The sequence below is a fragment of the Cololabis saira genome, chromosome 9 (assembly GCF_033807715.1).
Source record: "Cololabis saira isolate AMF1-May2022 chromosome 9, fColSai1.1, whole genome shotgun sequence".
Classification (NCBI taxonomy): domain Eukaryota; kingdom Metazoa; phylum Chordata; class Actinopteri; order Beloniformes; family Belonidae; genus Cololabis; species Cololabis saira.
This window is the reverse complement of record NC_084595.1, coordinates 31,048,025-31,054,024: the sequence shown is the minus strand read 5'-3', so window position 1 is coordinate 31,054,024 and position 6,000 is coordinate 31,048,025.

Genomic DNA, 6,000 nt, shown 5'->3' with positions numbered 1-6,000 from the left:
GCGGACGCTTTTATCCAAAGCGACTTACATCTGAGAGAACAAACTCATGATTTCGCCAGGGGAGCAATTAGGGTTAAGGCCTTGCTAAGGGGCCCAAGGTGGTTCATCTTGTTTGCCATTCCACGGCTGGCCTGGGTCCTCCAGACCCAAGCCTACTTCTGTAGCCACCGGACTACCACTCCCCACATCAGACCTGCAGACACTCAGTGCAACCCAGTAGCTGTATCTTAGTCTTCCACATGTGTTAATGTGTGCAAAATCCAGTTTTGCATCGTCTTGTTGAAAAATGCTGGAGAAGTTCCTGGGAAAGATATCATCTTTAAGGCAGCATATATTGCTTTAAAATCTCAATTAACTTTTGCACGGGCACAGATAAGACTCCATAGCATCAAACTGCTAGTTGTTAGTCATATTGTTTCTATGTTCAGCACTTTGATCAGTGGTTGCTGTTTTTAAAGTGCTTTATGAATAAAGCTGGCCTTGCTTGGTGTTCTAATCATATAGTCTGTATGGAGATTTTTTGACTTTGGTCCGGAGCACACAGCATGCATTTCTTCCAAAAAGGAATCCCAGAGGCCTCTGAGCCCAGAGGCATCAGCACTGCATCCATACATATTTAGCATAAGGCTTCTTTTCTGCACAGTAAAGTTTTGAGTGGCATTTGTGAAGTAAATACCGAATTTCAAGAAACATAAGCATCAAAAGTCCTTGACTGATGGTTTATTGTGCAACCAAGAGCAACAAATTTGCACAATATTTTTAAAGTGCCTATCTCAAGATATTTTGGATTGTTTAGTAAATCTAATTTCTTTGACTCATGAACCTTATCAAAAAACATCAGGCATCCATCAGCAGCTGTTTTGCACAACATTAAGAAGAGACCAGCAGCTTAGTTTAGTTTCAGGTACAGATGCAGGAAGCGGTTTATCAGCAGTTCCCACTGGCTGCATCTCTGTGTTGTTCTTCTCACCGTATCCTAATGAAGCCTCGCTGTCTCTTCTGCCCTTGTCAGCACTTATTAACCTGCACATCGATTCTTCTGCACTACTGTACATCTCCTTTAATTAAGGACACGGCTTAATCTGGCTTTCCACCAGTTTGTGAGTGTGCAGCTGTCATATCAAGATGATTAAGGCTAAGTATACCCAGATACATTTACATGTATTGATGAAATAAACTAAGGCCAGCCGAGGGTTGATAAAAACTCTTAAGTTTCACAAGCACTTTCCACATTTCAAGGAGATTTTTGAGGGTGCAATATTATGGGCTCAATCCCACTGAAAAAATAAATACACTAAAAAGAAGATTTAAAATCACAGATGCCCTTTGGCCATCTATGTCTGTGAATGTTGCCTCCTCATCTTCATTCCCAGACACTGCAGCGCCATAATAGCAGGATAACGTTGTTATAAAAATTGATAGACATAATACTTAATCAAGCTGAAACATCTTTTGCAAAGGAAAGAAAGAAACTGTGTCAATGATATACATTTCCAATCTTGTCATTTTGTTGAATTGAAATACTGAAATGCCTGTTGAAAATTATATTTATCACAGAATGTGAAGATTAATTACATGCATGGTTTGGTCATAAAATTATACATTTGCTAATAACACATTGAGATGACATATGTGATTATCTCCCAGAGGCGGTTCTTCCCTGGAAACAAACTGCAGCTTTAGCAGATGCCAGTAATTTGGATACCTTACGTGTATCTGAATCTCACAGCAACAAATTAAAGCTTTAAAACTTGACTCTAGTCAACAATTATCAGGAAATAGACAGCTCCAGGATTCTTCAGGGCAGTACATTTAAGAAGGGCTCAAAATTTAAAACTGCAGCTACATATATACGTATTAAAAAAAATTAAAATAAAAAAAAAAAATAATTAAAAAAAAGGTACCTTGTGTGTATATATAGTCATCCTAAGGGGACAGCTTAAACATGCACAATATGTTTTTATTCCACATGCTTTCAAAGTCAACAGAATAAGGAGCCACTTGAGCATCGATCACTTTTATGTCCTTGATCTGTTTGCATATTTTAGGACCATAAACAACGTGAATGATGTGCTGCGTAATGCTCCATAATCAAGATTTATTCAATCTTGGGCGGAGTATGGGCTAGAAAAGGAGATGTTCACAATCTGAGAATCATGAGGGACTGTTGTGGCTGTGTGTGCGCAATTGTGTATTTGTGTGCACCTTGTGATTTATTTGATTTAATTAGATCACCAATGTAAAACAGCTCGCGGGGGGGAAAAAAAAGTAAAAACGAGTGCCTAGGGAGGCATAAATAACACCATGCTCTCTTTCTCTTTCCTCTCTGCCTTATTTCTTCCTGTGCCTCCTGCTTTTCTTTTAACTCTGATCGTCCTCTGCCCATATGCAATCCCTCATTGTTCCCATCTTTTCTAGCCTTTTTTCCCTTTGCCCCTTCCCTACCCCCTCTCTTGCTTCCATCTCAATTTGGTCTTACATCATCCACCCTCTACTTCCCCTCTCCTCCTCTGTCTTCCTGTGATTTGCTCCCAAGTGAATAATGATGGGGGTAAACACCTAATTAAGCTAAAAGGCTCATATAGGAACAGTTAGAGACATGGTATACCATCTGACCTGTTAAACTCTGAATGCTTAGAGGGACATGTTGAACACAGCAGGACAAAGAGCCATCTAAAATAGGAAAGAGTGGGTTTAGTTGATGATTGCAAAGGTTATTTCAAATCAAATGACCAAATGAATTGCTTCAATAATATCCACCTGCAGCATCTATACTTACTGTAGCCGTTTTTCCACCATTGCTTGTATAGAAAGAACTGGACAACCCCTCTGTCACCCATATGTTTTCTGAAGAATGGTTTTGAAGCTCTAGTTGACCCATATTAGCAGACACCAACAAGATTGGCAGTTGGTTGGAACACAGTTATCTTACTCAGTTACCATTAGCTACAAGCTATTTTGGCCTAGCTTATGCCGCGTTCCATTTACCTCGGAAATCGGAACTGGGAACTGGGAATGGCAGCCATCTTGGAATGGTAACTCGGGGGTGGTGAAGCTTCTCCCACTTTCCCAGTAGGAAATCCCACTTCGAGGGGCGTTCCAGTTGAAAATTCCGACTAGGAACTAGGAAATTCCGACTTCCGAGGACAAATGGAACGCGGCATTAGTTCCTAATAATTTATAACGCTAATTAGCATTATATTACATTCATTGTGATCAAATCTATCCATTCATCCATCCTCGTTTCTGATGCCAATACTGTAATGATATCTGAAACAAGGACAGTAGGAGCTGAAAGGAGGACTACCAGAGCTCCTCCAGAGCTAGAATGCTCATTTGGCCTCTGGTGGGATCACTGATGCTCACCACAGTTGACTAGCCTTTGTCCTACTATCTTAACATCATAAAAAGCCATATTATCTTTAAAATAAGAATGATTCTGTTCGGTCCCTATTCACAGTTCAGAAATCAACCAATTGTGCTAAGTAGCTAAGGTGATGAGAGTTAGCCATTTGACAAGTTAGACTGCAATACAGTTGTCACTCATTAAAACTGCATCCCAAATAATGCATACATTTGTGCATACATCACTTTAAATGATAATTCCAAATTCAATACTTATACTGTTGTCATGGATGTAAAGTTTAGTCATGAAGACCAAAACCACAGGTTGTAAGTATATTCATTACACATTTTATCATGGACATCAATGATAACTGACTTGTTTTAGAGCCAGTCTTGTGGGCACTCGATGAACTGCAATTTACTCTATTCGTGCACTGGCTTCAGCTTTGAAAACCATGTTCCTTTTGCTTTCTACCCCTACGCTTTAAACAGGTAGGTACACTGAGCCACAGACAGCTGAATTATGGTAGGTGAACAAGGAAAGAACATATTTTGATTGGTCAGTGCAGTGGTGACCCTAATAGTGCTTTTGGAGAACAGGAACCTTTCTGAAGTCCTTACAGATTTTGGAGTGCATCGTCTCCTTTTCTGCATCCACACCACAGGAACTGTGAGCAAATATAGTTCTCAGTTTCTAGGTTACGGTATATCTTAAAAGATCATACTGCACAGCAGAGTGGATAATCTTAGAATGTAACAGAAGCCTTTTTTTGGCACAGTTGTAAAGTTATTAATCTAGATGCCTCAAGTGTACAGCGACTGATTGAGCTCATGAGGGGGAAACCAGCATTCCCAGTACAAAAACAAGTGCTAATCACTGGTAAAACATTTCCATAAAAACAAGCCTTTTTCAAAAGAGGAATGGGCAGAGTCTATATATGGAGGGATGCATAGATTTTATAGACATATATCATTATGACTGTTTCTTGGCAACAACAGTCATCCCTTTCACATATATCAGAAAGTGTTACCCCCAGCTGGGGCATGGAAAGTGGCTGGGCAGCTGAAGCTTCATCACTGAGAAATAACTTTTCAAAAGAATGACACCTTAGAATACCACTGGATGTCCCACTAAATCAGCAGGCTTCAACTTCAAAACAAACTTAATTAACAGAAATTGTAAATAAAATCTTACTTGGATAAAAAGAGAGTCCATAAATCACTATATCTAAGTAAAGACCTAAAGGGGTCATTTGAGTCGGGTAACATGGCTTTCTTTGTTGGAATGTCTTTAAAGGAAGTGGTGTATTGTTCCATGGAGGAAAATTAGCTTGCTCTGAAAAAGCTACATGTACTGTATATGAGCAAAAAGGTGCAGCTGTTCCAGCACTGACAATGAACAGAAAAGAGGCAAAGAATGTGTGCATTCTGGTAGAAAAAAATAAAAATAAAATTACACTGCTATATCCTCACATATGAAGGAGTGGTTTGCTGCTGTATTATCGTTTTAAATACTGTATAACCATTATAACTGTCAAACTGCTCTGACAAAAATAAAAAAGCAACCAGAAATTATTAAATTTTTTATTTCCCGTACCCCAGAATCACAAATATAATATATATATATATATATATATATATATATATATATATACACACATATATATATATATATATATATATATATATATATATATTTGCCCTGCGATGGACTGGCGACCTGTCCAGGGTGAACTCCTGCCTCTCGCCTGAAAATTAGGTGGGATAGGCTCCAGCAGACCCCCGTGACCCTGCAAAGGATAAGCGGGGATAGCGGGTAAAGATAATGCATGGATGGATGGATGTATATATTTTTCTAAAACTTTAGACTAATTTTCTAGTTGTTATTTACAAGGTGAGATGTTTTTATGCTTAATGCAGATATTATCTAATTAATCTTACTTCAATGTGAAGCAATAACTGCTTTTCCATATCCAATTTTAGGTAAACTTCTCGTACTTATTGTATCCAAATTGAACGGCTCTCTCGTCAACTGCTGCCCCTGAATCAAGAGGTCAAGACAGAATGCACCTGGTGCTTTTCAACTGGTGAAACCACCACCAATTAGCAGGATTCTCTGACTGACCCGCTCCCTGCGATGATTGTCCAGGGGTCTTTCTGTAGCAGCTGCTGGGCTTGGTGACGGCTGTTGTCCCATATGAAACTCTTTACTCCACTGCTGCTTTGCTAATGAGTAACTTTTGTCAAAGTGATTTCAGTTTATTTATTCTGCTTTTTTTCTAACTTAACACACTTTAAAGGAACTCGTCTCATGCACTGGTTTGCTGGCATGAAATGAAGCATGACATCTGATAGCCCTGTGCTCAGGAAGTTAAGATGAACCCTATGAGGGAAATGTACCTCTATTCACACAGCTACAGAATGTATTTCACTTTTTGTAGCCAATATGAACAGTAAAGTCCAGGAATATATGTTTTGCAAGATGTTTTTATCCAACATTGGATGTATGGATTGATACTCGTATGCTATTGACGAGATGTCCTCTTTATAAGCCCAATGCCATTGAGAAAGTTAAATTATTGATTGAGCACCTTTTTAATAAAGAGAGTACTGATGCACAAAACAGCAGAACTAGTTTGCATTATTAAAAATGCG